General features: G+C 42.1%; 1 protein-coding gene across 4 annotated transcripts in view; it reads right to left on the bottom strand.

The window, feature by feature from the left end:
• Nucleotides 1-12571, bottom strand: part of syt1a (synaptotagmin Ia) — a 195596-nt gene that overhangs the window by 88731 nt on the left and 94294 nt on the right. For all 4 annotated transcript variants that reach the window (XM_083529050.1, XM_083529053.1, XM_083529049.1 and 1 more), the window contains exon 3: nt 4589-4657. The gene's annotated coding sequence lies outside the window, so the exon portion shown is untranslated. The remainder of the gene's footprint in view (nt 1-4588; nt 4658-12571) is intronic.

Below are 12571 nucleotides of genomic sequence, written 5' to 3'. Positions count from 1 at the left end.
TGACGCTCCTCAAAAGCTTGTATTGAATCACATGAGGATGAATGTGGGCAGAGCACGGGACCGCTTACATATAGGGTGGAGGTTGCTGTGATCCACCTGCTTCACAGTGTTTTCTCTCACCTGGAGATTGCAGGAATGCCTTCAACACCACTGAAACTGGCTCTGCTGGTGGAGAAGAACTTTGTGCAGGACAGATTAAATGTCTGGACTCACCATCTCTGAAAGACCTGAATTCCCAAAGCGAATATACAGAGACAGTTCATGCTTCCTAACCTCCTATTTACCTTTGGCACCTCTGATTTCAGGTCTGACTGATGCAGAAGCTTATTTGAAGGAGATGTTATATGTCACATATAAATTATAACATTACATTCTTCTGCCACACACAAGTTGGTTTCATAAAGTTTGGAGACTTGCTCTGTTTACAAGAAAGTACTTTATTTATTACATTTCCACACAATAACCTTCAAAACAGTCCTCTTGCACAGCAAAGAACACTGGGGGCGCTGTATTGCTGTGCAAGGGGACTGTTTTGAAGGTGATTGTCTCTCTTCTGTGTCGAGCATCTTCTGTAATTCTTGCTGGATCTCTGCAATGGTGTCAAAATGGCGAGCCGGATCTTCATCTTTGGGAAGAGGGCAAAGTCTGCAGGAGCCAAGTCTGGAGCGCTGGGTGGGGGTGGAAGTGAGATCACGTCGTTTCCGGTTAGAAACTCACGTGTGAGGAGCTCTGTGACAGGGTGCGCACGTGGTCAAATAGTAGACATGGTAATGCATGCGGTCAGAACAGCACAAGTTGCACAGCTCTCGATGTACACAGGACCATGTCTTTATGGCTAACTTATGAAGGTTGGTGCTCCCTGTGACTGTGTGCACACCCGCTTGTAAGGAAGCTGGGGTCAGAGTGCAAGACCAGCCGTGATACAGCACCCCCTGGAGCACTGAGGGTTAAGGGCCTTGTTTAGGAGGCCCCCGAGAGATACTGTGCCTGAACCCCAAACCTTCCAGCAACTCAGACTGAGCTTCCACTTCCCTTATACAGGTCTTACTCAAGGGCTTAACTGTTGCAGTGCTAAGACTTAAACCCTTCATGAACTCTTCTTGAACCTAATGAGTCTAAAGCATTGATCCAGCGCTTGCTGTGGGGGGAGGGGGTATTACACAGAGGACTACAGAAGGCTGATTAATGGCTTGGTGCTGTGATGCCAGAGTGACCATCTTCAACCCAACACCAGCAAAATGCAAGAAGGTTGTGGATTTCCAAAAGAAGGAGCATTATCTCAATGGATAAGGCAAGTTCTGGTTACACTGGAGTAAGCAGAACCTCTCAGTTCTATGGAGGCAACTTCAAGGTACATAAGGTTGATGTGATGAAACCAAACACAAACACAAATTTGAATGAAGTTCAGGCAGGTTGTGAGCAGTGCCATGATGTTTTGAGTTGATTTTAAGTGCACTTCACACCTCCTGGTTCTCGAGCTACACAGTATAGAGTGTGTAGTGCGTGAACAAGCTCAGTGCCACCTGCTGAAGTGAACCCGGTTCTTGCTAGCATGCTAAGACAGGTTGCTATTTTGACTCTATAATGTGGAGCTCAGTGTGAACACCAGCCATACTGAACACACCTGTTCCTAATCAGTGTAATCACTGTGAACTATTAATAGCCATCACACACACACACACACACCTGACACTAATTATATAGTGTCTCAAATTCCCACAAAATAAAAAGAAAGACGAAAAAACTAAACAATAAAAAACACTAATGAGAGATGATCAGAAGGTACACAGTACAGAAATGTAGAAAGCTAACTTGCTAGCTCCAGTTTATTTGAATAAACACTATGCTAGCTCATTAGCGCATATTCAAATATTGGTAATTATTTGATAAATAAAGATATAAAGTATATCCTCACCCCGACTTCACTTTGGAAACTTGCGAATGTACCTATGAGCGATTAGCATGAGATCAGACAAACTAGCAGAGAAGTAAGGAGCAGGAAGGAGGTAAAGAGAGATAGAGCAGGAATGAGGACATAAATAAAAGCCCAGAAAAGTGAAAGAATAAACAGGAGTGTGTTTTGATGGAGTGTCAATCAGCTGAGCGCTAGTTATCGCCAGGAACACCACTGTTAGCGGTTATGATTAAGAAACACTGATTAGAGTCTTAAATAGGTTTAATTACCATCTCCATCACACACACACACACACACACACACACACACACACACACACACACACACACTTCGTTTACTGTAATATGAGATTACATTGTGTAAAGTCTACAGTTTGCTGCTGATGCTGAGAAAATCTCGACACACACACACACACACACACACACACACACACACACGTTACTCACCTTCAAAGTGACCTTTCTAGCAGCTACGCGTGTACACAATGTAAATGCACGCTTTTGTATAACCTCCTTCTCCATTCTTATTATGTCATTCATTTATTTCCAGACACTATCGATTGCTTCCTATGGAAATATATTGATTTTATATGTTTGTAATGTCTAATATCTGTGTGTATTTCATGTCTGGAGTCATTTTTAGATTAGCTACCGAGTATACTAGCATACAGTATTAGCTCGCTAACTAGCTTTGTTGTTATCCAAACTGAGATGCTAACGAGTGCTAGAACATTTTAGTAGCTAAACTAAGGAAGTCACAATGAACAGCTGAGATGATGGGAGGATTCTATCTCTTTCTCTCTCTCTCTGTGTGTGTGTTTCTCAGCAGAGAGAATAGAGAGTAAGTGAAAGACGAGTGCGGCGTCCGTTCCTCACTTTAACCCTGTTAAAGGGGAATTGCTTTGTTTTGCGTCTGTTTTCTTTTTTCAGAGGGATGAAACAGGACCAGGAGTTTCTCCTCCATCCTTCTCTCTCTCTCTCTCTCTCTCTCTCTCTCTCTCTCTCTCTCTCTCTCTCTCTCTCTCTCTTCTCTCTCTCTCTCTCTCTCTCTCTCTCTCTCTCTCTCTCTCTCTCTCTCCGCTCAGCCGTTTTGGATATGTCACATCCAATAACGATGAAAAATTGGCCCTGTTTTCTCCAGAGTCTGAGCTCCGAGTCTCAACGCGCTCCACACAAAAGTGCCATTTTAACGGGGCCTGAATGGCCAACTGCACTGTGGAAAACACCCTAAATAAAACACACACACACACACACACACACACACACACACACACACACACACACACACACACTGCAATATTGAGATGTCAAATACTGCAAAAAATCAAGAGCATTTGAATCCAGAGAGCCCTTATCCTCTCAGCCTGTGTTTAGAAGGTAATTCCATCTCGTGTACCCAAACACCAGTCTCATGGTAAAGGTGATTATGGACCAGATGTCTTTCACTGAGGCAATTCTGTTTCATCCTGACCACACCCACAAGAACTTTAGCTGTACCATAACTCAACAGTCCCAGAACCCCAGGTTTCCATAAAAACTGACATTACCAGATCCCAATATTTCCATAAGTCTACATTCTCATATTCTTATAATAATATACATAATTAGAAATTCCCAGATCATTCCCTAATCCCATGTCCCTTCATTCCATAACTCGACATTTCAAAATCCATGTATTTCCACAATACTCCATTCCCAGATCACCATGTTTTCATAACTATATATAATTTTCATAACTATATAAATGCCCTCAGAGATATTAAGTAATGTTTTAGCTCCATGTTCCTATAGCAGGTCTGGACACTGAGTGTTAATCCTCAGATCGAAGGTCAAAGGTCAAAGCTTCCTCTCATGAAGTGAAATTAGAGTTTAACGCATTATGATTAGAAGCTTCGGAAAACATTTTAACAAAATGCCCTTGCTGTGTTTTATTTTCCCCCATCGAACACCTCAGCTGAAATTTATTACGTCCACAGAATACCATCATATTTCAGCACAGCGTGTTCGTATCTGAGCAGGAAGACCAAATCAATATTTCATTAGTGGAGCTTCAACGCATGAAGGAGAGACGAGACGCTCGGCCTTGAAAATCTCCTCATTTTCCTCTTTCACAGCCCGAGACGAGACAGTGTACACACCACGGGTGTGTGTTTGGATGTGCAAAACAGGAAGGAGACAAGGTGTCTGTGTGTGTGTGTGTGTGTGTGTGTGTGTGTGTGTGTGTGTGTGTGTGTGTGTGTGTGTGTGTGTGTGAAAAGAAAAGTAGAAAGAAATTGGCCTGATGTTTCGAATGAACACAATTATATAAATACATTTATACATACAAAGTGAAGTGGAATAGATATTGATTTCCCACAGGGTTGTGCATGTTGTTTGCTTTCTCTCGCTGTGTGTGTGTGTGTGTGTGTGTGTGTGTGTGTGTGTGTGTGTGTGTGTGTGTGTGTGTGTGTGTGTCATAACCAAGTGACGGCCAAAGCGAGGATGAAAGCTGTGCAGGTGTTGGGCAATGAATGGCTGAGGCAACTCTCCAGCCTTTGACATTTCTAATGAGTCTGTGTGAGTGTGTGTAAGTGTGAGTGTGTGTGTGTGTGTGTGTGTGTGTGTGTGTGTGTGAGAGAGAGAGTGTGTGTGTGTATGTGTGTTGAGTCTTTGAAGCCAGAGAACAGAGACTAACCTTTAACACAACGGCGCTTGCCGCTGGAATTCCCTCTCGATCCAATCGATGGCAAGTTGTGCTTCTGATCTGGAAGACAGAGAGCAGAGGTGAAAACACCTTCAGCATCATGTCCTAAACCACACCATGCTCACTAGATAGTGAAGACCACACACAGGTATCAAGTAACTCATTAAAAGTAAAGTTTACTGTACATGAGGAGCAGAACAGCATTCCTATGGAAGGACTCATTCCAAGGTGTTCAGTGGTGTTGAGAAGGTCAGGACTGTGTGTAGGACACTCGAGATCTTTCACTCTGACTTCACACCAGTAACAATGCTATCAAGCTCTCTCTGTGTATCTGAGATTGTAGCAGTAAAGTGTATAGATATGTTCTTCTTCAGACTTTGTGGTGAAGAACCACACAGGGGTGGGATGGTCAGGGGTGCACCTAGTTTGGACCATGTAATGTCCCCCTTATCCCAGAGATGCTGATCTCCAAGTGCTCCTCCAGACTACACTCTGCCCTTGGTGTCCTTGTCCTTTAGTGTATAGTATTTCCTCTGGTGTTTCAGGACATTAGCACATGAGCTAACATGTGACTAGATGTTTAAAAGGTGTTGAAAATAGAAGACTTTAAAATAAAACCAAAATAATAACAATATGATGAAGCCTGCAATTCTGAAGGTCCTAAAAAGCCTCTTTTCGTTGCCTGGAGTGGAGATTTCCCAAGTGGTAGTCCAGTCCAAACACAAACATCAAAAGAAAACACCCAGAAGAACCCATGTCATTTCCTTGTGTTGGTTTTCCCATCAGCTCCCTAATCTCCATCTGTCTCTCTCTCTCTCTCTCTCTCTCTCTCTCCCTCTCTCTCTCTCTCTGTCTCTCTTTCTCTTTCTATCTATATATTTCTAAATATCGCAGATATTTTCCTCAGATGTCATTCCAGCTGAAGTAGTAGTGGTTCAGAAATGTAAAACCAAATCCATCCCCAGATCTCAGTCTGTGTGCTGGTGTCAAGCTCCAGTGGTGCTGAGCTCTGGATTGTGATTGGTTCAACATCAGAAGGTGTTGATTCTGTAATTCTCTATAACAGCAGTGCAGAAGTGCATATCAGTGTGTATGTGCTCTGAAACCTTCTCCTTTCATTGATATGGTGAAGTTTTAAGTAGGTTTAGTTAAAAAATGAGTTTATTAGAAGATGTTTTGGAGACCAGGTGAGAGATTGAGATGGTTTGGAGGAGGTTTGTGGATGTATTGAGGGAAGACATGCAGGTGTTTGGTTAGAAAGAGGGAGATGTAGAGGATGAATGATCTGCTGTGAAGACCAATAACAGGAGCAGCCGAATAAAGTAGAGGTGCAGTTTTATGTAAGAAGAAAAGTTAATGAAAGGAGTCTCCAGTGTGAGTTTGTACCAGAGATAAAGCTAGAAGAGCTTCAGGAGGGAGGAGTTTACACTTGGTGTAAAAGCTGGTAAGGGAACGAGTGTTAATAGCTGCTATGATTAAGTAAGAACAGGAACTCACCTGTTTGCGCCAAATCTACAAGTGTTCTAGTGCCACGTTTAAAAGATTAAAAGAATTCGAGAAACATTTCACTGTTTTGCATAAAAAGGATGTGGAGGATTTGGTATAATCCTACTTTAGATTAGTATTTAGCAATAAGGAAATTCTTTGTCTTTCGATGAAACAAGTCATAAATAAGAAATGGATGTTGCAGTGGTTCTGTATAAAACCTAATGTATTCAGAAGAAAGAAATCAGACAGACATTGAGGAAATTGCGTTTTTGTGCAGTCTGAAATGCAGTGATGGACTCGAAGGATATCAAAGAGGAGATTTTTCTCAAGAGACTTTGAGGATGATGATCAAAGAAATAGACCCTGAAGGAGTTGAACACTGGTGTGCATCATTTTCTCTAAATATTCCTTTTTTTCTTTAATCACCTAAACTTTTTTTGAATGTGGCACTAAAACAGCATCGTAATATTCAATGTAACTATAAAAGTGAAATAAAAATGAAGTGTCTGCTGTGGTGTACAGTGGTCCTCCAACAATGTTCCTCTAGAATGAATTTATCTAGACATTCCGTCACTTTAATACAAAAATGTGTTTTAAAAATGTTGTTGAAAATTTGTTAGTGAAAAGTTTCAAATGTTATTCCTAACGTTCCTGAACATTCGGTCCCGCTGTGGATTCCTGCGCATTTTAAGATCATCTGCAACTTGCTGTTAGTTTCATCATTTCAAATGAGAACCTATAACATGTGCTGCTGTAGGAAAAGAATCACTTCAGGAAGGTAACAGTAGCTCTGTATCACCACACACCCTGCTGCTGACTCTGAGAAGCTCCTCTTTGCCATCCTCTAATCGCAGCACTAACTCCAATGGTTTCCATGGCAACTCGTACAAGCTTTATCTTAGTATTATACTCCGATACTCCAATGCTGGCTAGCTAAGTAGCTTTATATGCTAGGTAGCATGCTAATCGAGAACATACAAAATCTAATTCTTACACAGGCTTCTTAATGAATTGTATGGCTTCTTATGAATCTTGTATTTCTGCATTATACAGCATAATTAATAGTGACATAATTATGTACAAATGTCAGGCTTTGTAACGCATTATAATCTCTGTGGATGTTCTAGGATTCCATTCAAATGTTGTACCCAGAGATGTTTATGAAGCTTTGATCTGATACGAAACATCACCGATATGAGAATGAGGAAGGTTATAAGCTTTCATTAGACCCAGAGCAGCACACAAAGCAACATCCTGACCCCAAGTAGTTCCTGCACCACTTCTTATCACAAGCTGGAAATCTTCCATATGAATCGTCCCTGAACTCAAAATGAAAAATGAGAATGTGAATCGGGGTTATCGATAAACACTGCAGTAAACTGGAGAAAAGAAGAAGAAGAAGAAGAAGAGGCAGAAGCGAATGAGAGGAGTGTTTATTTTCCTCTCTGGCTTTGATGCACAGATTAGAAGCTATTGCTTCCTCCTGACAGGTGTGGAAACGGGAGAAAAAACAAACAATAACGTGGACGGGCGATTTATTTGCTCCCATATGAAGAGCTTGGCATTTTATAAACGACTGTGAAGTGCAGTGCCACAACAGATAACGAGGAGACTGCGAGGGTGAGGGACGATAACACAGGGCACAGAGCGCTATACCGGTGCTGAAGTCATGCTCCTGTCTGAGACAAATCTCACTTCTGAATAATATCTTTAGACTGTATCTTGTTTTGATGAACAAAATTACAAGATTCCACAACAATTTCAGAAACCAACATTACAGCATCACTGATCCACTGGACATCAATACTCTGAGACACTGATTAGCAATAACATTGTGACCACCTGCCTAATATTGTGTTGGTCCCCTTTTTCCTGCTAAAACAGTCGTGACCCGTCAATCATTAACAGCATGATCTTCTTCAGCAGTTTGAGCTACAGGAGCTCGTCTGTTGGATCAGACCACACATCCACCACTGTTCTGTCCTTGGAACACTTTTGATAGATTCTAAACACTGCAGACCAGGAACATCCCACAAGAGCTGCAGCTTTGAATACGCTCTGACCCAGACGTCTAGACGTCACAATTTGCCTCAAACTGACTCAAATCATTATGCTTGCGTCAACATTTGGGTGGGAACTGCAGTCTGACTGTTTTCATGTTTCCCATGTTTTCCAATTCCCATTGGTTAAACAGTGGTGAGGTGCAGGAATTTCCTTTTTTATGATGTTTAGTATGTACTTGTGATATTTTCTCGGTTAGGCTAAGATCAAGGTTAAGGCCAAGGTCAAAACAGTACTGGGATTAGTAAGAAGTCTAATAACTGGCAGGACTACTACCTTCTCTGTACTCTGCTTGGTTACAGGAAAGAATTGGGATGGGAATTTCCGACAGATTACAGTAGTCTTGGTGGATGAAACTGTTCCCATGGGTAACCCTGTTACCCTGAGGGGTGGGACTTGTGGTCCGACTGAAACCAATCTTTGGGGTGGGAATTTGCTACACTAGCTTTGGGGTGTAAACCTGTGTTCAGGTTGATTATAGATTAACATTATGGAAGTGTGGTCTTATTGGTCACAGTCATGTTGAGGGCGGATTGCTACAGTCTGCAGAGACTGAACATATGACAAACTTGTATTTCAAAGTTTGAAAACTATGCGGTCCCATTAGTGATATTGGAGCTGTAGTGTTAAATGAAGAGAAAGGTGGTGGCTTTTGGGGGTGGCAGACAGGGTGGCAGATCCACTGTGGTAATGGACTGTGATTTTTGGCGCGATGTTGGCAGTGTATAATGTGTCCAGTTGTTTTCTATTCATCAGGCTTATCACTCTTGTCCCCAGACATCGGTATATTCAGAGTGTGTTGTGTTTAACACTGGCTCTGGTTACTCTAAAGCTCCTGATGTGGTGATTGGCTGGCGTCCAGAGCATCCAGCTGCTTTGGCATGCAGGCAAATCCCAAAGAACGTGGAGCTTTAGAAGTGCTTATCAATGGAGCACTGAGCTGTTTACCAGCCAAGACTCCTGAAACAAGCGGTGTGAAATTGGTGGCCATTCGACACCGGTTCCCGTCTCTGATGCCAGCTAATCAGCTTCTGCTGGTGGTGTGTGTGTGAGAGAGTGTGAAGGCCAAACATGATTCAGCACCAGGTTCTCCTTTCATTACCAGCCATGGAGCAGCTCTGTAAGACTGGCCACATTTTCATCCTCTGGGATCTGTGTACACTTCTTCAGCTTTCTGAGGACCCTAAAATCAGTTACCAAGGATTGTTTCAATTTCAGCAAGTTTTCCACAGCTGATGATCTTTATATGAAAGTGAAATCTGTAATACATCATTAGCATCAGTTTCTGCATCATTGGGAAGGATTTACTCTAGAAAACACCAGAGTACAGATCAGTGTTCATATGAGTGATCAGAGTCAGGATTTCCTGAGGGTTAATGACTCATACTGTATATTAATAAACTTATCAGCTGATGTGATGCATGAATTCTTTTCCCTGTATATTGATACCAGGAATTTCCAAAGAAAATGAAATTATATTTTTGTAACAGATTGACCTCTTTGGAAACTATGACTCACCTCTCAGGCCATATAACCATATATCAGGACTCAACATGGTAGTTTCTGGCCTATTTGGCACCCTAGGTGAGATTCCTGTTGTCACCACAGTGGCCCTGCCCTCTCAGCACAATGCTCCATACAAACACCATACAGATAAATGTTAAACACATTTAAAAATCATTGCAGAATTTCAATATATTATGTTATCAGCTATTAAGTATTGTACAATACTGCACAGTTCCCAGTTCTTAATAAAATGACTATGCACCTCCATGTTTAGAGAATGTAACTGCTAAACAACTTTTGCAGACTTTTGCGGATTTGAGCACAAGTTAAAGATGAACAACATTTCCTGGCACCCTCTACATCTCTCTTCCTAACACCAGCCACTATCACCAGAGTACTACAACAAACTACTCAGATAATCACATGTATTCATAATACGTATATTAAAAAATACTACTAAGTAATAATAATAGTAATAATAATAATAATAATAGTAATGATAGTAATGATACTATCGGTGGGAGATGGTGAGGCGAGAAATGGGGCACTCACTGGCACCCACAGATGGTTGCTCGCTAGGCAACAGGTCTAGGTTGCCTCTGTCAAGGCTGGAATAATGTCTCTAACCCTAGTTCCCTAACCCTAGATCCTGTCTCGGTCCCTCAGGGAACTGAGGTTACATAGGTAACCTAGAGACGTTCATTTTCAGGAACTCGAGCTGCATCACAATGCTTTGGGAAAAAGAATCCAATGCCGCCAGACTGACCAATCCCTGGCTAGTGTCTATAACCACACCTAGGTCGAAGGACAGAGGAGCCAGAAGGGGCACTGAGGTCAAGGTTATAGAACCTGACAAAGATAAGCGGGGTGGACCAGCCCACATCGTTGCAGATGTCTTGGAGGGCCATTCCCAAGGACCAAGTCTTAGAGGCTGCCACACCTTGGGTCGAGTGTGCTCTGACTCCAAAAGGAGCGGGGCGACCAGAGGACTCATAGAAGAACACGATAGTGGGAATATTCCATCTGATCTTGGTCTGCATATTTGCTGGAAAGCCTCGCTTCGGAGGGCTGTAGCAGACTAGCATTTGTTCTGACTTTCTCCAAGGAGTCGTCCTGTGGACGTAAGTGTCTATTGCTCGCACCTCAGGATCTTCCTGTGAGAAGGGAGAATGGATACATGAAAGTATGCATCCTTTAGATCTCCCGTGACAAACCAGTCCTTGGATCTGATCTGAGACACAAACTGCTTGAGGGTCAGCATTTTGAACCTGAGCCTTATGAGTGAGCGGTTCTGCTGACGTAGATCTAAAATAGGATGCAAACTACAGTCCTTTTTGGGAACTATGAAGTACCGGCTGTAGAACACGGACTCTCTGTCTAATGGAGGGACGACCTCAATGGCCTCCTTCCTCAGGAGAGTGTAACTTCTTGTTCCATAACCAGAGCCTGCTTGGTTCCAATCATGGGTGGGACAGACCCCATCGAAATAGGGTTAATATGAGTTTGAGTTAGAGTTTACTGATGTTATAATAAAAATGATCCATGTCCGGAGTCTTTACAGTCTTCAACACATTGTGACATTCTTCTGTTTAAAAATCAGCAAAACCGTCAGCTGAGTCACAGATACGTGCGCTGAAATGTTAAACACATTTCTGAGCTGTTTGTCTGCAGGAAAGGAAGTTGTTTAGAAAGAGATTGTGTTTCTCTATTGAGAAGGTGATGAAGTGTTTAGCATTGCTCTGAATAACCGTATCCATGTTGTAGTAGAATTTTTCTTTAACGAGTCTTCAGTTAAAAAAGTTCCAAGATGGCTGACATGACAAACTCTGCTACACTGCTACACGGTGGGCTGCACAATTGGCAATTATTCCCGAATGTGACGTGCAGCGAGTAGAGATTGTGTCAGGACAAAACGTTTCATTTGGGAGAGACGAGAAATATGAAAATGAGATCTACGATAATAACAAGACTCAGACTTAATGGCACAAACGTATTGTGTACAAAAACCTGAAGAAGGACCAACACAGAATAGGTGAACACAATCAGGTAGTAAATCAACAACATAAACAGAAACCAAAACACGTGGTGTTCACTGACATTGGAAAAGAAATGGGAAACCCTGACACTTGAGGTGCTCCAGATGATTTTTAACTAAAAAATCCAAATCCTGAGTAGACCCAGGTTGGAGGGCTACATCCAAAGAAATAGAACATCCAAAGAACTATATTGTAAGTGTGTATGTATTAAAATAATACCATTTCAACATTCAAAACTAGTTTAACATCAACTAGTGTAAAAAGTCTACAATGCAAGAGATCTTCTGGGATTTAAACTCTTTGCAGATGATTTATATGACTGCCGTCAAGTGTACTGCAATACATCAACACAATTAGTATCATTGTACCAAACGAAGATTATTTCATTATTTTTTAAACATATGCACATAGTCTTTAAATACACCTCATGCGAATGGCAGCCACGGCACTGAGCTCTGCAATTCTTCTTCTGTTTGTGTTTGTTTGTTCTGTGTTTAGTCATTCTTCTTCTAAAGGTTTTACCAAACAACATGCTACATCTGCCGGGCTTCCAGCTTTTTAGAGCGGACCACATCGTGGAGTTAACCGGGAACACGAGAGGTGGTGGATTGTGTTTCTATATTAACAAAAGTTGGTGTTCAGATGCAACGACGCTTAAAAAGACATGCGGTCCTAAACCGTTCTACTCGCCGCAGGAGGTTTCAGTTATGTCAGCCAACGAGCCAGCGTCAGTATTGACTGGTCTGAGGAACATCAAGTGCAAGTCACCACCCCCACAGTCTGTGGCTGAACAACTGGCTGAAAATATGAATGTGGTTTGAAAAGACCAGTGTACCGCCCACCACCCCCTCTGATCTGCACTTCACACATTCACCTACAAACT

The sequence above is a fragment of the Silurus aristotelis genome, assembly GCF_946808225.1.
Source record: "Silurus aristotelis genome assembly, chromosome: 24".
In the NCBI taxonomy this organism is placed as follows: Eukaryota; Metazoa; Chordata; class Actinopteri; order Siluriformes; family Siluridae; genus Silurus; species Silurus aristotelis.
The sequence above is the reverse complement of the archived record's forward strand: the minus strand, read 5'-3'. Positions and strand labels throughout refer to the sequence as shown.